This window comes from Anguilla rostrata, chromosome 2 (assembly GCF_018555375.3).
Source record: "Anguilla rostrata isolate EN2019 chromosome 2, ASM1855537v3, whole genome shotgun sequence".
In the NCBI taxonomy this organism is placed as follows: domain Eukaryota; kingdom Metazoa; phylum Chordata; class Actinopteri; order Anguilliformes; family Anguillidae; genus Anguilla; species Anguilla rostrata.
This window is the reverse complement of record NC_057934.1, coordinates 40,588,101-40,610,966: the sequence shown is the minus strand read 5'-3', so window position 1 is coordinate 40,610,966 and position 22,866 is coordinate 40,588,101. Positions and strand designations below refer to the sequence as shown.

Here is a 22,866-nt window from a genome sequence, read left to right as displayed (position 1 = left end):
GCCTGTTGCCTGCGACTTTCCCTTCAACACTTCTTTTCCCTCAACAAGTGATAAAACCATCTCCCTGTTCATATATTTCATTCACTGTTTGCCGTAATTTCGATAAGTGGCCACAATATCTAAATGGCTTGGGTTAAAGTCGGATGAGGACGGAATACTGATTGATTTTATCAGGGGATGTGTTGCATACTATAGGCTATGTGGCTGTGGAACACACCACACAGAGTACAATTGTAGGCATCGACCTTAACAGCTAGTCTATACTGTAGAAGAGAATGATTGGCGGAAATTAGATGTCAGCGCATTAATGTAGCTGGTTTTATGTAGCCTATATCCAATTCTGAATAGGTTTCCTCCCTAGACTGGTTGATCCCAGTCGGTCATAGTGTGTGCTGTGTTTGTGCCGTTCAACTGCAGAGCTACGGATCTGGCGTAGAGGTGCAGTTTATGCTGGACCGCTAGTTGCGGCGTTTTTTCCCCTTTCAAGCGCACTCGCGTGCTCTGCCTGCGAAGATGGGAGGACGATTTTCTTCATTTTGGCCCGTTTTCCATTTTTCCGAATTGTAATTAACATTCTTCGTCAAATTGGTATGTCCTTTTCTCTTCTTCTCTTAATTTCCATCTATAGATTTATCTATTTTATTCAGCCGTCTGATTGTCCCTTCTCCAATACATTGGAGAACGAGAAGCGTTGTGGTCGAAGCCTTGCAAAAGGGTGAATCAATCTGAGGGAGAGAGGGAGGGTTAAGAGCAAGCAAGGGAGAAGGAGAAAGCCAGGGGTAGAGAAGACATCGAATGCACGCTGCTGCTGTTGAAGGAAAAGACGAGCGAAGAGGTATGGTGAATAGGCTATGGCAGAAAATAGACACCTTTGCGCATGTAGTGGCAGGCTGCAAATGTGCAATATGACCATTAAGAAAACATTGTCATTGTAAAGCTTGTATGTGGTGTGTGTGTGTGTGTGTGTATATATATATATATATATATATATATATATATATATATATATATATATATATATATATATGTGTGTGTGTGTGTGTGTGTGTGTGTGTGTATGCGTGTGCGTGTGCGTGTGCGTGTTCAATAGCGTAGTTCTTCAAATGGCGGTTTGTGGAAATCGTTAAAAAAGAATTAATGCGGCAGTCTGTGTGTAGTGTATGCCTGTGTGAGAGCGATTGCATTTGTCAAGCTGGCTAATATTTTACAGGGCCATAATATAGCTATATTCGTATCTAAATTAGGATAAACATTAAGATATACATAATATAGCTTAATTATCAAACATTTGTGCTGACGGGAAATAAGCGAAAGATATGTTCATTTTCAACAAATAAAAAATTTACATGAGTTAACTGATATCGTATGTAGCCTACGAGAATCCATGTAGGGAGAAAGCGTGTTCGATTACTGCGATCCTGACCAGCGATTATGTTTTATTCATGGGCGTTTTTCTGTATTTATTCGTGTAATTCTTGGTGATGCCGCGTCTGTGAACAGGCAGCAGCTTAAACGCAAATCCTTGTGTAATAAACGTATGTGTCGAAATAGGCATATTCTCAGAATTTCGGTCAAATTCCAGAAAATACATGTATTTATAACTAGCATGCAGAGCTCGGGATATTTCTATGAAACTGGCTTGATTATTTATTTAAACCTTGTCAAGACGACGGTGCGTTCCAATTCATTAGCAATACTGAGAAAATAGAGCCATATTCTGAGGAGGGGAATGGGTAATATAGAGAGGGAAATGACGAACTGAGTGGGGTTTATGACCTGTGCCAGTATCGTCGCGGTCAACATTATATACTGTTTTTGATGTGAGGTTGGTGATTTTATTGTGAAAGCTCCCCCCCCCCCCTCCATCTTTCACTAAAATGCGGAAAACAGACTGGGAAATAGGTGCGCGGCCTACACCAAAAAATTTTAAGCATACAGACTCCATTTTTTGAGTTGATGGGTTGTGATGGTCTTTGTGAGTATAATACCCACCACTCCTCCCAGTGATTCCAACCTACTACTACTAAAAATATGTGATCTTAACCTTGATGAACGAAAACCTACACCTGAGCATTGCAAAATGCCACATTGTATTTCTCATTAGTAGTGCTTAAATTGTCGTTGTTCCTTAAGCGCCTTGACCTTCATTTAATCTTTCTTTGTTCCAATATTAGCTACTCTTAACTAGCTGCTACTCTGCATATTATTATCTAAAGTACATTTACTCAGAAAGAAGTAAATTCTTAATTATTTCATAAATTGACATTATGTTATTTTGCCACACATTGAGTTTGGGCACTGCATTAGAATGTTTTTGGAGCACGCTGATCACCACAGATGTATTATACATTTATGCTGAGTTTGTGCATTTGTGCAACAGAAATGCTGTGCTGTTGAGTCGTTTTATTTTGAATAGTAAGCAGGGATGTGGACTTAGGGTTAAGTGGCAATGAAGCAGGCCAAAGTCTTGTTAAATGTATCATATCTACTTCCATAAATTTACTTCGTTCTTAAGATTCCAATAAATTACTCAGACTGATACAATTGGCATAATCTATTCTCCAAATATGTAATTTATAGCATAGTTGCCTCATATTGCATTATTGTATTATGCATAGACCTAACACTTAAGTCAAAAAGTCAAAGACTTCTCTTAAGTTGTACATGATATGATTTCATATGGAATTCTATCTTCAGTCATTAGAGAATAATGGCTAAATTATATCATTAATCCTGATGCCGTCACATTGCTTATTGTCTGCAATTTTAACAGAGGAGCATGAGAATGGTGCATGGGCAGTGTATGAAGGTGATACACTCTTATAACCTTTTATTAGAAAAGTCAGATATGTATATACATATGATTTTAAATATCACATTGGATTTGAAATAAAATAATGAATATGACATCAGAGTGCAGACCACCAGGTACAATTTGAAGGTATTTACATCCATATTGGGTGATCTTTGTAGGAATTACAGCCCTTTTTATACATAGGCCCCCTTTTTTGAGGATCAGAAATAATGGGCCAAATGAACATAATCTGAAATAGTTGTCATATTCAGTACTTGGTTCTAAATCCTTTGCATTCAATGACTGCCTGAAGTCTGTGACCCATAGACATCACCAGACACTGGATATCTTCCCTGCTGATGCTCTGCCAGGTCTGTACTGCAGCCATCTTCAGTTTGTGATTGTTTCTTGGCCGTTTTTGCCTTCAGTCTGTCTTCAGCAAGTGAAACGCACGTTCAGTTGGATTCAGGATGGGTGATTGACTTGGCCACTCAACATTACACTTTTTGACCCTGAAAAACTCCTTGGTTGCTTTAGCAGTATGTTTAGGGTCATTGTCCTGCTGCAAAGTAAAGAACATCCGATGAGTTTTGAGTTTTTGGATCTGAGCAGAGATGTATACTTCAGAATTCATCCTCCTGCTGCTGTCAACAGCCACATAATCACTGAAGGCAATTGAGCCAGTTACACCCATCAGTCTTGCCCAAGCCATAACACTACTTCTACCATGTTTTACAGATCCGGGGTTGGGGGGGGGTGCTTTGGATCTGGAGCAGTTCCTTTCTTTCTCTGCTTACCTTTTTCATCACTTTGGCAGAGGGTAATATGTTTCTCAGCTGTGCACAGACTTTTTTGTCCCAGAACTGTACAGTTTTCTTTATGTAATTTTAAGCAAACTGTAACCTGGCCATTATGTTCTTGAGGCTTACCAGTGGGTTGTATCTTGCAGTGAACCCTCTGAGATTATGTTGGTATAGTCTTTTTCGGTCTTTGACACATCTATTCCTACATCCTGGAGAGAGTTCTTGATCTGTTCAACAGGTGAAAAGGTTTTTTTTTCTGAATTGAACATATTCTTTGGTCATCCAAAATAATGGTCTTCCATGGCCTACTGGTTGTTTGCTACTGCTGAGCCCACCAGTGTATTCTTGCTTCCAAACAATGTATCAAACAGCTGATTTTCAAACACCCAATGCTATGTCTCTGATTGGCCTGCTTTACTGGCATTGATAGTTACTTGGTCCTCACATTGAGAGACAACAGCAGCAGACTCCAAATGCAAATTCCACACCTATAATAATCTCTAGACTGTTTTTTAAAGCTTTTTTGTGTATGAACTAATGATGCAGTCACATAGCTGAGCATCTAATTGTGCCATGACGTTTGCTCCCCTAAAATGGGGGGTCTGTATGAAAAGGGCTGTCATTTCTACACCCAGTATGGCTGTAAATACCTTTAAAATGGACATGCTGCATGTTCACCTCATATTCATTGTTTTATTTCTAATCCAATGTGCAGGGACACAGAGTCAAAACAACAACAGTTGTGTGACTGTCCCAGTACTTTTGCTTTTAACTGTGTATATACAGTGTGTGTGTGTGTGTGCACATATGTTCATGCATGTGTGTGCATGTGTATGTATATAAGTGTAAGAAAAAATAGTGTAATATTCAGTCTAAGCATAAGGAGCCAGACTTGAAGTATTGTATGATTAGCTGCAGCATATTAAGGAATAAGTAGTTTTTCCTGGCAAGTTATAATTGATTGTGCATGTTAGTAAATTACACTCTACACCAGTGGTGTCAAACTCGTGCCATGGAGGGCCGTGTGTATGCAGGTTTTCATTCCAGCCTCAGATCTTGATTATATAATTAGTTAAATTATTTGCTGAATTAGGGATGCAGGTTTGTGCACAATGGTGACCTGACGTCTATGGTGACCCGCATTGTCTAAATAAAAATTTTCTTATATTCTGTGCTTCAATGCAGTTAAACGCATATGGCTGAATGAGTAATTGGACTCAATTAAGGCAGCATTAATTGGTTGGAATGAAAACCTGCATACACACGGCCCTCCATGGCACGAGTTTGACACCACTGCTCTACACACTGCTTTGTTACACAGTGGCAGGAATGGATTCTGCAATACCTACCGGCCAGTATTGTTTCTAAATGTGCATTGTTAACTCCAAATAGTCCAAATAATTATAAATACCAAAACATCCCACAGCTTGTCAGAGTAGGGGTAAGTTTCAGAGAGCCATATCTGGTGTATTACAATGCATTCATGGTCAATAGATGGCTTCTCATAGACATAGGTACATGTTGCTATCAGGCCAAGTCTTGCGTAACATAAGAGGCCTGAAGAGCACAACCTGCATTGGGATGCTCATGCTACATCATGGTTTGCTTTGGGGGAACCATGAATAGATTTGCAGCATAACTGGAATAACTTAAAAGATTATGATTTTCATTCAGCGGTCCATTTATAATGGAAGCCATTTTCTATTTTATAGAGCCAGTTCAGGATAAATTATGGTGCTACTATTGTTGATCAGCTTCCATCATATTTGCTGTTAACATGGGGTTCTGCTAAGCTTCCTGAGAGTGAAAAGGAGATTGCAAGCCACAATAAGATGAGAAAAAGCTTTCAGTGACATGTTCAAAAAGAAAATACTTTACCTTTACTTTGCTGCTTTGAAAGCACTGACAATTCACAAATGTTCTTTGATACTGTGACTGACAGAGAATTTAACCAATCAGTACATAGCAACCTTAACAACAGTTGTTTGATATTGAGCAGTGTCTCATGACCCAGTTAGTTTTTTCTTGCATTCAAAGTTTCCATTAAGCCACAAGATAAATATATTCTTACATGTTTCAAAAACATAAGAAGACAAATTATAAAATTTATTTTGATGTGACATATGTAAATTCTAAGTAGGAGTGCTGGAGGTCTGACACAACCCATCTGTGCTGTATGGATATTCACTTCAAGTTCACATCCGAATGGCCTGAATGGTCCCTCTGCTGATTTTTAAAAATGTAAGTTCCATGTTATGTTACAGTGAAGATAAATATAGTATCTAAATAACCAAAACCAAATGCCACTGGCATGGCCAGTATAAGGACTGTGCTGCTTTCAGGAGAGAAAAAAAGTAAAATCTCAAGTTAATAAAATAAGCTTAATATCAGAGTATTTGTTTTCTTTATTATATAAAATAACTTTTAGGAATGTATGATTTTGATTGCACAAAATGTTTGATAGCTAGCCGGCAATTCCCAATCAGCCTACTCATTGTCATAGTGACCAGTTGGACAGTCCTTGAAGTTTTTACAATTCACACAGACCCCCGGGTATGTGTCAACCTGACTTGGGAGAAGTTAACCTAAGGATGTTTTTATGAGTACTGGGAAAAATATGTAAAGTGTTACTAGGTGTGATGTTACAGCTATCTAGTTATAGTTCAAAGTTAGGTTAAATAAGTGATATTTATCTGCCTTAGTTAGCTGTGTAGGAACATGTATGCTCCTAGATACCCATCTACCAGTGAGATTTCTCTCATTTAGCTATCTCGGGGTGCTAATTTAGGGCTTTTGTAGTCTCCCCTTATCTGTTAATGCTGATACTTGAAAATCATGTATATCTACAGGTGGACAACACATTGCAGACCCGGTTGCTGCCTTCAGGAAAATAAGCATATATTCAAGGCACCAAAATGTTATGCAGACATTTTAAAACAGAAATAGGGCAGAACTAAATATCCAGATTCAGAACATTGCTGGTATTACAACTGAGAGTGATTGTGTGCACCTTTGTAGTGTAGCCAATTAAATATTTAAGTCCTTGAAAAATGTTACAGTCAGTCCCATCTTCCTAGCAGGGCCAACATTCCTGCCCTATGACACACCTATAAAACATCCCTGTTGCAAAACCTAGCAAACCATTCACGGTAAACTAGATGGACTGGTTAAAATGTAATGGAATTTTAACAAGTCCATCTTTTGAATAAGTCCAGTATCAGAGTAGTTTGGTTTATTATTTCTGGCAGATTGTTATTGAGAGAAATTGTAGTAGTAGTGGTAGAATCTTTGGTGAAATCTTGACTGACTTGGTAACATTAACTAAGGTGGAGGGGGGGTGCAACACTTTTGTGAGTGGTCAGTTGCAATGCACCCTGTCTTTAGATTTTAGTGTTGTATTTACAGAATGTTTTAACTTCTCAGTATATTCTGGTTTTTGTAATTAATGTAAAATGCAATGTAAATAACTGGAAACATGCACTATTTACTTGAATAATTTAAATGCTTTTCAATGATGCAAGATATTGCGGTTAGAGTGAATACAACCTATAGTAAAAAGACAGAAGATGTGGGATTAAAACATGTATTCATGGGACCCTGGAGTTTTAAAAGACTGGTGTAGTGTATAGGGACATCATTTATTTGCATTAGTTAAGCAGTAGCAACGCACTAAGCATTAAAAGATGATCTTCCGTTGGATAATCATGGAAAGGCACTGTATGAATGTTGTCTAAATGGATAGTTTTGTCTGTTTTAACATAATTAGTGTGTGGTTGTTTGTGTATGTTTGTGTTTGGTGCAAATGAATGAATATTTGTATAGTAAAAAAACTGTGAGTGAGGGCTCGACTTGTTAGAGAAAAAATTTGGTAGAAGGGGATAGTATGACAATTAGCCAAAGGTAATGGAGAAATGGAAGCAGTTTACAGGGATTTGAGAGGAAGTAATATACAGCCCTGTCATTTCAAGAGATTAAAGGCATCTGGATTGGTGGTACATAAAAGAGGTGAAATGAGGTGATATGATGATACAGGAGGTGTAAGGATGAGGTATAAAGATGAGGAGTGGTGACAAAGTGAAGTGAATGACAAGATTTCACTCCCTGGGAAGTTTTCTTTCAGAAAACAGGAGGCATATGCAATTTTTGAAAAATCTTTTATGCTAACGCTATGATAAATTAGCTGATAGCTAGCCTGCTTGATTTAAATAAACCTTTGATTTTGTTTAATTAACTTAAATTTAACATTTTCATGGTGCCTAGCTAGTTAGCTCCAACCAGTCTGAAGGGGGTGTTTCATTAACAATTTGCATACTGTAGGTCACACTTTCACCAGTTTTTCTTTTTTTAAATCTCACACTAATGCCATATATCAAGCAAGGTAATATTTCATTTTGACTTTCATTCCTGCACCAAATCCATTCACAACTACAGCAAAAAAAAAAGAAAAAAAAGAAACTCAAGCACATAACTGTTGTAGTGCATGCACTGTGATCTAGGTCTATCAAGGAATATAGGGATTGAGGGAGATTTTAGGTTATCCAAGAAAGGTTTTTGGTATTGTACACTATATGACCAAAAGTATCTGAACACCCCTTGATCTGAGACTGTTTTTCATGGTTTGGGATAAGCCCCTTAGTTCCTGTGAAGGAACATTTTGTTCACTGACATTCTGGATGAATCTGTGCTTGCAAAATTGTGGCAACAGTTTGGGGAAGGCCCTTTTCTGTTTCAGCATGACAGTCCCCCTGGGCACACAGCGAGGTCCATATATAAATAGTTTTGTTGAGATCGGTGTAGAAGAACTTGACTGGCCTGCACAGAGGCCTGACCTCAACCCCAATCAACACCTTTGGGATCAGTTGGAAAGCCAACTGGAAGCCAGGCCTGATCACCCAATCAGTGCCCATCCACACTAATGCTCTTCTGGATGAATGGAAGCAAATCCCTGCACAAATGCTCCAACATCTAGCATAAATCCTTCCAGAAGAGGTTGTTATAGTAGCAAAGGGTGGACCAACTGTATATTAATGACCATAATTTTGGATTAGATGTTGGATGTCAGGTGTCCACATACTTTTGGCCATGTAGTGAATGTGTTTGTAGTTCTTGAGCAAGGGTTTTAGCCAGAATTGTTAAAATCAACTAACTTAAGCCTAGTCAGGAAAAACACACTGAAAATAAAGATGGGTGTTAAAGGAAAAATCTGAATAAATGAGTGGAGAAACATAACGAATACAGCTGCTTCCATACAGGTGTACTCCATGATACAATTAAGCAATTACCATCCTATAATGCTCTGTGGCATGTATAAAAATGCTGATCAGGTGCGCTTGACCATGATTTTGGATCAAGATGGCAAGAGTAAAAGACTTTGTGACTTTGAACGAGGGTTACTTTTTGGGGCACAGATGGCAGGAGCTTCATTAACAAAGACTGCTCAGCTGACTAATGTTTCAATAGAAACAGTGACTAAAGTGGCATGTGCCTATAGATCAATGGGAAAGACATCAGTAAATAGGGGCGGACATTGTGGTCAAAAGCGCACATTTGATGACTGATGCTCGTGCATATATAAGGAAAAACAGAAGAGCAACTCTTCCTCAGGTGACTGAGAATGTCAATGCAGGACATGATCAGACTGTGTCAGCAAGAACAGTCTGTCGACAACTACATAGAGAGGGCTATTATAGTTGGATTGCAGTGCATACACCTCATTAAAAGACAGATTTCTCATCTGAGAGTTCAATGGTGCAAAAACCTTAGGCAATGGTTTACAGAGATGTGGAAAAAGTGATATGGGTTAGATGAGTCATCCTTCACCAAAGTCTCGACAAGTGGGTGAGTGCATGTGTGGCGTATACCAAGAGAACAGTACAGGCCTGAATGCTTGACCCCTACAGTGAGGGGGTCCTGTGGCTCTGCTATGCTGTGGGGGGAATTTTCCTGGCATGGTTTGGGTCCACTTGTCCTCTTAGATGGAAGGGTCACTGTAAATCAATACCAAGTTATTCTGAGTGATCACCTTTATTCTAAACATTTAACACATTTATATCCTGATGGGAGTGGTCTCTTTCAGGATGACAATGCCCCCATCCTCAGGGCATGAGGGGTCACTGAATGGTTCGTTGAGTTTGAAAATGATGTGAAGCATATGCTATGGTCTTCGCAGTCACCCGATCTCAACCCAGCTGAACACCTATGGGAGATTTTGGACTGACGTGTTAGGCTGCATTCACACCAAATCAGGCAGTGCGGCACCTTGCCGCAGGGTTGTGCGGTGGTGTGGGCGTGTCACTACATGGCCCATTTGTGTGACGTCGTGTTGTGAACTTTAACTCCCCCCCCTTCATTTCCTGTCCGCTAACTCAAAAAAAAAAAATGGACAAAAACGCAAACCGAAGGAAGCTTCTTGCTATCATTATTTTGCAGTGTAGACTGCCAGGCAGACGCAGACGTCGAAGCTGGGTACACGAAATAAACCAAGCGAGGACACAACTGGGAGAGTATCATCGTTTGGTCCATGAACTCCATAGTGCTAGGTACAATAAACTAACATGCAAGAACTGCTAAATAGCGAATCTTTTATACAGTTTAATTCTGACGTTCGGAGTTGATATTTGGCTAGTAATTATTGTTTCGGTACTCGTCCCATTACCAGGTACTGTCAAATCACGATGATGATAATAAAAGCAAATCTTAGGAAATGAATCGCGTCAGTAATTCATCTGACAGTTGCTCGGTAAACAGCGGACTGCTACATGGTAATTTAAACAACTTACATGATTGGCCACTGCAGCGTGACGTCGGGTTGTGTTCTGGCAAAAGTTGAATCGGGTTCAACTTTCTTGCCGCAGGCCGCTGCGTTTTTTTTCGGCACCCCATGCGGTCAACCACTGCCGCAGCCTAAACGCACTACCCCCATTCAAATGAATGGGAAGACAGCCGTTTTTGCCGCACAACCCTGCAGCAAGCTGATCTGGTTTGAATCCAGCCTTAGACAGCACTCTCCACCGCCATTATCAAAATACCAAATGAGGGAATATCTTTTTGGAAGAATGGTGTTCTGTCCTTCCAGTAGAGTTCCAGAGACTTGCAGAATCTAGGCCAAGGCACACTGAAGCTATTCTGGTGGCCCATGGTGGCCCATAACCTTACTAAGACACTTTATGTTGGTTTTTCCTTTAATTTGTCACCCGGCTGTATATGTACACATGATGGCTTCTATGAAAACACCAAATTGAATTCAAATTCCAGTTACACATCCACTGTAGGAATGAGGTGGGAAAATGCTTTGAAATACTGTTGCCTTAGTGGGGGGAATGAGAGTGATGCATCTGTGGTGTATGCATGGGTGACTTATTGAGAAGAGGGTATATTGCAATATGACAAGTCTGTTTATGTTGCAGTGTCTTTTGGTAGCATCTGTGTAGATTTATGTGGGCAGTAGTGTGAACATGTGAGTTTCATCGTCTTGTTGACAAGTTTGTGCGGATGTGTGCATCAGCAAAATAAGTAAAAAATAATCGCTTTCATGAATAAATTAAATCTAACCTAAATTTGCATTTTTTCTCTAAGCATTCAGCTTGCAGGCCTTGCCTACATAAGCCAAATTGTGATTATATTATCCATTTGAAATGGAAGCTTTTTAACGGCAATGCTGAGGTTTTGAATCGATTGAAGGAGATTTCTCAATTTCATTATTTTCATACCCATCTCAGATAAAATGCCTTATATAGTTAGAAACATGTCTTTACACTGTTGTTTCAAATTTCCCCAGGAGTAGATTTGGCCCTTTTTGACATAGATTATTTCCACTTGACATAGATAGTTAAGGGGTTAGAAAGTTGTGCAGCACTTAACTTGAGATGTGGAGGCAAAGAATAGTAAGAATAACACAGTGATCTTTCACAGTGCAAACAACATGGGTCATTTGAGACACGGTTTAGCTTCTGATTACAAACCCTGAAAAATGGCAATGAATGTCATTTCACCACAAGGAACGTGCATGAGTTGACTGCAGTGTGCAAGTTAAATACACTGTGACTATGTATAATATTTTACATAGTCAGGTCGACGAAAACACAGGTGTATTGTGGTGTTGTGAGGAAATGTTTTGATCAAGCATAATCAGGATTCACTTAGCTGTGTTGCCTGCACATGTGAATGATTTGTAAGTGTAAACCAAGACCATGCAGAACATTGCAGTCAAAAGCAGTCTTTCCTGTGACCCCAGTCTCATGGGAACATAAGGCTTGCCTATCAGGGAATGCTAATTTTCAGTGCATTGCACTGTACCTGAATAAGAAGCTTCTTTAAACGTCAATATTGGCATCGGAATCTGAAGTTAATTCATGCCGTGTCTACTGTCAGTGGTATTTGCAATGCTCGGTAGAAACCAAGGTCAAACAGGTGATAAAGTGGGGGTTGTATAATGATAGCATTTTCTAATAAATTTATGGTGAAGAGGTAATTTTTGACTGGAAATAAGTAAAAGTGGTATCAAAAGATGTAGTGAGGGAGAAGAACAATACTACTGCCTTTGTCAGGGGCAAGATGGCATCCTTTTTAAACTGAAGAAATGCATATCTGCAGCATTAAGAAGCTTTAAGCAACAATGAAAAAACCTCAGAATTTATTTTGGCTGAAGAGATTCTGATTATTTAAAGATATAATTAAGACTGTATTTCTGGGAATTATAAATGTGTAGATTGTAGATGTGGTACACTAGCCAGTGTATTTAAATGGGAAACCAATTGGTATGACAGTCAGATAGACAGGCATCGTTATCAAAAGTGGAAAAGATTTGTTTAAAGTTTCAAAAACGAAGAAGTAGTGGGGTAATGGTTAAATTGCTCGGAGTAGAGGCAGTGTGTGATTTTACAAGGTGAATAGCTATAGCTGGCTAGCTATTAATATTGTCCCATTAAGTCCTACTAAATTCATAGCTGTACTGGATTCAGATGGCACTGCAGTTGCAAATATTAAAATAGATTTAAGAAAAAATTCCTCCAGAGGTTAGTGAATGAATTGAATGTTAAGAAGCCATGAACTTCATGTTTTTATAAAATGTTCCACAAATTCAACAAGCATGGAAGGGTTAATAATATGAAGAACAGGAAGGGGAAAAGAAAACAGGAGGAAAATTGGCAACAAGTATAGGTGAAGAGAGAAACTGAAAATATGTCTATACCACACGGCTCCAGACTGAATGTGGACTGTCCGAAATTTGAAAAGTTGAAATTGGGATGGATGTATAAACAGTGCTATAATTTCTACATGGTGAAACCAAAATGCCTGAAAAATACCCTATAGTAAAATCTGAGAATTTGCACTTTAACCCCATGTGAATTGTTTGATTACAAATCTAAAATTGTGAAGAACAGAACCAAATCAAGAAAAATATATGTCTTTGTCCAAAACATTATTGGTGGCACTATAGGACAGCTGTAACTAAAAATAGAATTTGTAGTCAAAAGTACCTTGGCAACCAGTATTCCTAGCTATGAGGCTGTTGCTTGCATTGCTATAATAGGCTATGCTAATTTGCAGAATACTACTGTCCGTTTTTTTGTTAGTATGCTAATGTTGGTGAATCTTCACCATCAGATTTAGAAACAGCTGACTGTCTGAATATCACTGTTCAATTAGGACATAAAGATACACTCAGCTAACGATTAGGTACGATAAACAATCGACTACAGGATTTACGATTCGATGGTTGGGTTTCATGATTGCAGACCGGCACTGGGGGTTGAATACCTAAATTAATAATAGAATTAATAAGAAAGCTAGTGTCCTTGCCCAAAACCGCAACCCTCGACTTCTTATTTCTTTCAAGTGACTTCAGGGGGAATAAAAGGCTAAAATCAAGTTTAGCGGACTCGGTGGCTACGGTAGCTTATGTTGCTCAACGCTGTAGCTATGCGTCGTTCCACACGTGGCATCCTGCAGTACATCTAGTTTAGTTTATGTTCAGCAAGTATTACTGGACATCTTGTTATTGCTTCATACCATGTTTAGAGTTACTATTTTCATGTGAACTCCCCTTGTCAATATAACATTGGGAATATAAGAATGAGTTTGGATATATAACTGGTCTCTTAAACACTGTTATAGACATGTTGTCTGTTCTGCAACCAAAAACTGATTGTGCAATTTTTTGTCATCTCCAAGTTTTTCCTGAAATAACACCCCTGTATACCTGTTTTCTTCAGATAGTGGGACACGTTGCATTGAGCTAGTAATGATTGTTGTACGAGGAAGGTTGGCCGCAATGGCCGGCACTGCGGGAATTAGATTTGTTGACATATTATTTTTGCACCTCTTTCACATACTGTCTGCCAGTGTCAGCCAGCGTCAACTAGAGAAAGTGGCTGGGTGCTCAGTTGGCTCAATCTGAGTAATGTGACAAATGAGGATAAAAGAAACAAAAAAAAAAAAAAAAAGAAAACTTTCGCCCTGTCATACGAAAGGTGTCCTGGGGATGGTTTCTGATCCTCCCGAACATTTTTTTTTTCGTCCCCGGGACGTCCGTACACCATTAGTCTTGCGCCCTTCTAAACAGGACTAGACTTGACTCTATGTCTGTAAATCATATTAAAAATTAGTTATAGTTGTGTGAGACTGGCTGAGAAAAATATCATGTAATCTGATTGGTTTGTGTAATCTGTGTAGTTGTAACTAGTTTTGACTAGCACTGAATTTGCTTTCCCTTTTAACCCCCCCCCCCCCCCCCAACAATTGTATGTACTCTACTCATATCCAGAATTGTGGAGAGAGAATACTCTCAATATTATTGTGATATTAAAATTAAATAAGAGATCAATTTAAATATAATAAATATAGCATATTTAAATTACAGTTAAGTTTGCTGATATTAAAGTGAAATAGCAATGATATATAGCTTGATTTTTAATGGGTCCCTCTTAAGAACAGCGATCGACGTGGGATTCTTTTCCCTCTTGCTGACTCTGCCTAGGACGCATTACTGACTGTATCTGCATCAGTACCCAAATGTAGATGTCCAAGTCTCTCAGTAGGTTAAAACATACATCTCCATCCGATGGACTAGTTTAATCTCTACATTTTCTCCAAAAGAGGGGTGCAATGTTAGGTTACCCAAAATAGCTTGATCCACATGAATGTGTAATGAAGAATAATCAATCGATCAACAATAAATTGTTAACATCCCTACATTGCATTTAATGTGTTGATTGACAAATCCAAGTACACAACTAGCAGCATATGAAAGCATCATATGCAAAAGTTCTGTCACCATTCTAAATTAATGTGCATCACTAACTCGATAAATAAAGTGGAAATTTGTAAGCAAGCCTGTACTTACAATATCATCCTCGCAACAGTGTTAGCTTGATGTCCACAAATGACTGTGTAGAGAATAGCTAGTCTAGCTATAGCTTGGCTATATTTATATTTTAATATTTTTTATATAATGCAGTAGTTGGCTGGCTAGATATCCAAGCATACTGTGAGACCATTTTGACTAAAAACCAAACTGGATTTTAACATTAGGTAACCTGATTGAGGTACTAGAAATATGATGGTTGCTATAAGTGGTACTGGGTATAGGATATTTGCTGGAATACTTAAGTAATATTTCCATTGCATATTTTGAAATTAAAGTTTTCATTACAATTGACTTGACGGAGTTTTACATTTGCCTTTGGCAATTTCCCTCTGTGCATTCAAACTGTGTAATGCTCAGCCCCTCAGACATTATCCCGCTTATAAAACAGCTTACCAAAAAACAGCATGGTTGCAATCAAAACATGCATTTCAAAATTGATTTGCTTTATCCTGTTCATATTAGATGAAGAAATATGCTCTATTTTAACGTTTCTTCATTTTTACATACTGTTTGATAAATTAATAAGTGGAGCCAAGTTCAAACACAGTTATACATGCATAGACAGCCTTAATTATAAAGGTCATGTAGGCACGTACAGGTATGTGACAAGTAATCGATCAATTCATTACCCATCCCTACAAGAGAATCTGCCTATCCTGGGAAATCAGGCAAATCCTTCTGGGTCACTGTAGATACTTTGAATGAAGCAGAATTTGATCCAAAGGTGGCTTGGTGCAATCTCTGGGAAAACCTGGCTTTTGCCAAGAAGCATGTGCAAGATCCTACCTTGATGGCTCCAGGACTCAACCTTGACATTTGAAAGTGGATTGCCCTCAAGAGGATCCACAGCCTACATGCCAGGACTGCACACCATGTCTTCAAGTGGAAGCTCCAGGACAACTCAGAATGTGATTGTGGCAACCAAGGTCAGATCATTCCATATATTGTGAATGAATGCATGCTGAAGAAATTTCCAGTGGGCATTGAAGAATTCCGCCTTATGACCAATGGTGCTCTGACCTGCCTCACCAACAGAGATCTGTCAGTTAAGAAGTCTAAAATCCAACCTAAGACTTCTAAGACTTAGGTAACATCTTCTATGCTCCTGGACCAGTAAGCACATTTCAGGGGATCTAGCATGTCCTCCACCTGCCGCAAGACTTCCCTTATAATTTGTTTCTTAAATGTTTTCATAAAATCATTTAACACCATGAGAGTATTGTTCTTGGCTCCAGGGCTAGTTGTAGAATGTTTCCATATTCTGGAACCCTCTGCAGTTGGAGAGATAACATAAAAATGGAACACAAGACACGAGAAAGTTGTACAGCACATATCTTGCAAACCTGGCCACAAATGTTGTCAGACCAGGACCTGATGATGTTGATGCTGCAAAATGTTTTTAATACTATTGATATTAAAAAGAAATGAGGGACCAGCTTTTGTCTTCTCTCATAACTCATTAATGTCAGATGTATATGGGTGATCGAATCTCAGATAAAAATCATTCAATTCATCTGCCAGTTCTTCAAGTCAGTGCCATACAAGCTGATACCCCTAAAGCACTTGCGTTATTTGTAAGCTCCAACTCAATCTTTCGCTGTTCTTCAGTTTGGCCTGATCTCAGTTGCTTTTTAGTCTGCCTATGTTTACTTGCGTCCACATCCTTAAACGTTAGCCTCATTTTATGAATTAGCCTTTAGACCTTTAGGTACCCAAAGCTTGTTATTTGGGGAGATTTTTATCACTTTGTTTGGGATTACAGAGTCACTACAAAGGGAAAAATAACAGCAAACAACATCAGTGAGTTCACCTATATTGTGAGAGGACTCATGGTACTCATCGTGCACTCAAAACATCCTTGTAGGGCTGAAGAGACTAACCTCAGTAAAGACCTTAACTAGCCTTAACTAGTCTTTTCTGGACCTATTTCCTTCCTCAACATGGACCATGACAGTCTTGTATGCTCCCTTAATCAGCCCATAGCAGTGATCTAAAGTTTTGTTGCAGCATGTATAACAAGTTACATTACATATTGAGAAAAACTGCTAGATTTCTTCAAATTGGAGTGGTTACAAGTTTTCCAGCATAAAGACCGGATCATTGGGAGAGATTGATTGCATATTTTGTGTCTCTGTAAGAATTGTGTCAGCAACTGATTTAGCATCTGCTTTGGGGTGTATGTATACAATGGTAACAAATATTTGGGGGAGTTCTTTGGAAGATGGAAGGGCCTCAGCAACACAGACAGCAATGCAATATCCGGAAGACATAGTCTCAATTAATTGTTACCATTGAGCATAGATGTACACAGAGACAGTCAGAACCCCTTTTGCATTCAGTGTTAATGCACTATTATTTAATTTGGGTTGATACGTTTTTGCATTGCTAGTTAGCTTCAGGGCTACAAATTCACAGAGAAAAACTCAAATTGTGCATTCAAACAGACTGTATGCCGGTTTATCTGTCTGCATCTATCATAGTCAAATTTGGAAGTGCATTGCCTTAGTAAGGTCCAGGTCCCTCCATTTCAGAATTTCATAGGCTTTTAAGAGATTTGAACAAGTTTTAATGTAAATTGAGATAACATTGCTTTCTTAGAAAGGTCAGGTGAGGCAGATGCATTTGGTAAATTTATTGACCACAAAACATTTTCATAGTTAAAGCAATAATATACAAATTAGGAGCAATGTCAGAAACTTCTCCAGGTTATATCACAAATAAATGCAGCTGGTTCACATTTGTGCGTCACTGGTTGCTTGCATTTATTTGTGGATTTTTGAGACAATCCTTGTGGCATGATTTGGTAAAAAAATCCACATATTGTTTTATTTCAAATGAGACTAGAACAGCCAATGACATTTTAAGACATATTTTTTCTAATGCCCACATTACTCTGACCAGTCACAGCATGTATACACATAAGGATTGTGTTGTGTAGCACCCAGACAACTGCTCAGTTGGGGAGATTGCTGTAATGACTATCTCTTTGATCAACATATGAAGCCTTCATGTCTCAGATGAAATAGACAGTGCAGCTAGCGAACAAGTCTGAAGATCCCCTTGTGCCTGACACATGCTGAGAGACATCTAGTGTTGTTGTATTTGTCGTATATGTATATATTGAGCTGAATGTAATAGTCAGATATCCAAAGCAGGCAACATTGAAGATAAAGGCTAGGCTTTTAAAAAATAAAAACATTAGCTGCTAAACAAAGCACATAAACACAATGCAGAGCCATGTTGTCAAGTGCTGTAGGGTGAAGGTGGTCGGGATCCGCTGATGTGATGTGATTTTTAAAATAATTACAATGATTATCAACGCTGATATCAAGGGCAACTTCACCTGTGCGAAGGCTAGAGTGAAGTAAGAGTGGAACAGCTGGTGCACATCCATAAAACAAACTTAAAGGGTTAAAGTTTCAAAAATTGTCAGTGTATCATATTAAAACTCCACCTAAGGACAGTGTATGTCCTCAATACATACTAATATTGTACTAATATTTTAATCACAATATTTATGTTGCTTTGAGTAAATAAAATCTTTGGTTGCCCTCTCTAAATCTTTGATTATATGTGGATGGCTGTTAGGCCTACATTTCTGGATATAGGCCTATTTATACATTTCTGTCTTTCCTAAAGTTAGCTTACTAAGGCTGAATGGCAGCTAAAGTGATCACCGAAGAAACGCTAATCCTTCTCCAATCAACATTACTAATATACTGGAACTACCCAAGGATGTTCTGCTGCTAGGTTGTTGTGACTGTACACAGCAGGGTTGTGGTTGACATGAATGTTTGGAAGCATGACATAAAAGAGCTGGGAGACAAGCCAGCTACCAAGAGTATGTGTCCAAGTGATGGAAATACTGTGGGAAAACACTGCTGAAAATCACCACCCTGACATACAGTTAAAAACCACTCTATAGAATTGTTTCCAAAAGCAAGGGCGACAGCACGGCCATACAGATTATTAAACATAGCACACATGATTAAATGGTAGTTATTTTTAAAAGGGCATTATGACCAAACATACAGAGAATTGACAGCAATGAACGTATAGCTGCTGGTGCAATTTGAAGTGCTGAAGTGTTTTAACTGGATGAGCAACCTTCAATGTTTAATCAATAAGTAAAACCATTTTTCTAAGAATTTTGATTGAATAGGGAGCTATTGGTCTTTTAGGATCAGAAATTGTATTTATTTTACATCCAAAAAGACACACATATTCATATCTCTAGTACCTTTAAATGTGTCCCCCTTTTGGAATCAAATTTACACCACTGAACAAGAAAAAGTGGAACAGTCTTCACATTATTAATTAATGAATGTGGGTTGGCAATTTTAAAAATATGAATTTGAGTGTGATATCAATTATATTTCTATGGATTAATATGTGGGGTGGGGTTGCAGTCAGATGGATCAGTTCATTAAGAAATGTTACATGTTCTTTATAACATTAGTGCCAAACTGAGAAACTTTCTGGGTTCCCTGTTTTCAGGCGAAAGTTCTAGGACCTCCTAGTTTATACTATCACAGATTATTCACTGACTAATCTGGTTACAAGACATGGCCTCTTCTTAAGAATACTTTCATGAGCTTACTGCTAGCACTTAAAATTTTAAATGATCTAAAGTGCTCATCACTGCAGCCTCTTCTAGCCATTTGGGAGAATACAGACAAGCATGAGCTCTCCTCCAAAACTTGAGATCATAAACCACCGTTTTTTTTCACTCCAGGCAAGCACAGATAATTAAGTTGGAGGGGAACATTTAATATGTAGCTTGTGCTGTTAGACTGTGGGGGTCTGATTAATCAGAGGGGGTCACTGGTGCATGATGGGACACAGATGTCCCCCCAACACAGATGAAATCCCTCCAACTGTATTAATGGATTATAATGTAAAAGAATGTAGGCTGAACAAGTCACTCTGGATAACAGCATGTAAATGCTAAATATATATTGAAACAGGGAGTTTATCCAATAACTTGTAACATGGAAATAAATTAGATAAACTGGTATCTCTCATGTTTATCCTTGAATAATATGAGCATACAAAAATTTTCTGTAGATAGATTCAGTTGTTACGTTGGTTAATAATGTTGACAACTTTCTTTAATAAATCTCTTCTCAAAGATTTCAAAGTATTTCCCTAGTAGATTGAGCTGGGTATGAATTACCTGAGCCACCAGTGTCAGCTGCACATATGGGCGATGCAGGTCAGCTATTTTACATCATACTCTTCTCCACATTGCTGAGATGGGGAGACAATTATTTATTTATCCAATTAAAGAAGATAGATAGAAGATTAGAGTGGAAGTATCAATCAGAGCTAGCTTTGGTCAAGGGCACGAGCAAACACCCGTATGTACTGAGTTCTCTGGCAGTTTTAATTGCCACTGTGGGCCAAGACCTTGTACTGGCTTTCTATTTGCTGTTTGGTCCATAGAGAAGGGTTCCCTTTTGTGGGTTGGTACATCAGTAGCTGCACCCTTGTTTCTTTGGAAGAAAGCACTAACCAAGCACTGAGCTGCTTACTTTAGAATCTTACTATGCTTACTTACTTTGGGTTGTATGTTTGGGTGGCATGGTCAGTACCACTTAAAGCCTAGCTCCATGCAACGCTGTGCTTGGCAAACTGATCATACCCATACATGGGCCCTACTTCAGTGGCAACAGTAGCACAAACATGCTTAGGCAATAGCATAATTGGCAGTATTGTTCTGCACAAAGGGAATATTTTTCACCTTCACCTGGTTAGTTAAGGTTAGGGTAAGCAAGAAACCTATTTTTGTAAATATGGATGGGTGACACAGTCGGGAGTGTGTCTATAAGGACTGTGCAAGTTTTATGTCAAATAATTATTTTTTTATTTTATTTTCTTATACTTTTATGCCAGAAAATTATATATTTGTTGAAAAGGGACTGATACAGGACATCTTTGTAAGCTTGTGGTTTCCTGAATTAATATGATAAATTGACCACAAAATTTGAATCAAGAAATTTAAATTTCTTGAAAAACGTTATTGTTACTTTTTTAGTATTATGAGTAATTATTATTCATTAGTTTATTCATAATTTATTAATTGCTTATTTGTATGGAAAATAGTACTGCTTCAGTGTAAATCATAAGAGTACTATTGTTTGTTTTCACATTGAACTTAAAATGTGTAGCCTCATTACAGTAGCTTTACATGAATTAACATAGATTGTACAGAGTACAGTGGAAAAACAATCAAATAAAATGTCTTTGTTGTATTTTATTTTCAATCTACCTCAGGACCACAATGGAAGTCTCAGTATCTGTGTCCCACATTGTAGCATTCTCTTTCTTCATGCCTGGTAAGATAATTCAAACTAATATATGAGTAAAAATCAAAGAATAACTTTTAACTTAACCCCACAGTGCTTAATTCAGTTCCTGTGCTTTTTCACATGCATTATTTTGCCATATTTTCACACAAAAGATGTATATAGACATAACCTAGCTTAGCCTTCATGAATCCATGCATGTAGAATGAAGAGCCTGCATTTATCCACAAGATAATCCATAGATTTAAGAAGATGTTACATGATCATGTCATGTAAAGAAAAGTATGGCTATCAAAAGAATAAAACAAACATTGGGATTGATTTTTCAGCAAATTTTATTAAATGCTAAGCAAGGAAAGAAAAACATCAATTAGCCCCTTCACTCAGATGCCAGATCTGGCCAATGAATGTCTGAATTGAGCAATCTCAGGACACTGGAATTCTGGCCCCTAGAGCACATTACAGTAAGTATTTTCAAGTCATCTTTATCAAGTCCAATTCAGGAATACCCAAGTCTAACTCAAGTCAAGTCATTTATGTAATATAGCCAAGCAAGGGTCAAGTTGACAAATTTGGGACTCAAGTCAGCCAGATGGGTTTGAACACATAAAACAGAGCAAAGACACAACTGCTGGTATATATCAGGCAAACCACCCTCCTTGCTGGAAAATCCAGTTACAGTCCTGTAACAATCAAAATATATTTCCTCAAATATATTTTATGTCTTTCAAAGCTGTTGATTATTTTTTGTTTTTGTGAATGTGATTTTGTTTCATTGTGTGCATACTGTGCAATCATGCTAAATAACAATGAGTCCTAAAATTACTGAAATTGAGTTGGACATGCCTTAATTTGCCACAATCATGAGTCACTAGTCATGTTGGTCACTTGTATGTTGACTGTGAAAATAGAACCCCATATGTGTAATGTTCTGGGACCTACTACAGTATGGATTTTGACATTCATTTAATTTGAATTTGAATTTTATTTAAAGGATAGCTCCTTGAGATGTAGCATCTCATTTTCAAGGGGGTCCTATAGACCATTTAGAAGTAGAGTAGTTGCATTTTAGGTGTCTTGGATATTCGTGATTCGTTTTTTGAGAAAAATGCTGGTCATACTGTACAGAGTTGAAATATCACTTTAGAAATCATGGCCGTTGTTACATATCTTATACTGGCCTTACACCTGGTGATATTTTGAGTGATTTCACAGTTGTAGTAAAATCTTGCCAGGCTTACCGACTCACAATTAGTGTGAGATTGTATTGAGATGGTTCTGGCTTAATTTGTGACTGTCTTTTTCTTGTCTTGACCGTTCTGACAAAATCAAACGTTTAATATTACCTTAAGTTTTTTGTCTCGGCTCAAAAGGTGTGTGATGGTTAATGATGTGATTATAATCCCACACTGCCAATAGCCAATAGGTCTTTTCTGACATCAGCACAACGGAAGGTTAAAAAAAAATCTCCAAAAGAATCCTGTTTGAGTCTTATAAATGTGAAGCTGCATGATTCGCAGTCTTTGCAGAATCGTAAGATGTGTGCACCTCTAAGACTAAAAACCCATAAATGTTTTTAAATGTGAGAGTGTG

At 38.1% G+C, this 22,866-nt stretch overlaps 1 protein-coding gene across 4 annotated transcripts in view; it reads left to right on the top strand.

Moving 5' to 3' along the window:
- Positions 1-242: 242 nt before the first annotated feature.
- LOC135248030 (leucine-rich repeat-containing protein 4B-like) overlaps positions 243-22,866 on the top strand; it is a 63,090-nt gene continuing 40,466 nt past the window's right edge. For 2 of the 4 annotated variants that reach the window (XM_064322140.1, XM_064322137.1), the window contains exon 1: positions 243-588. The gene's annotated coding sequence lies outside the window, so the exon portion shown is untranslated. The other 2 variants (XM_064322138.1, XM_064322139.1) reach the window with 2 other exon arrangements.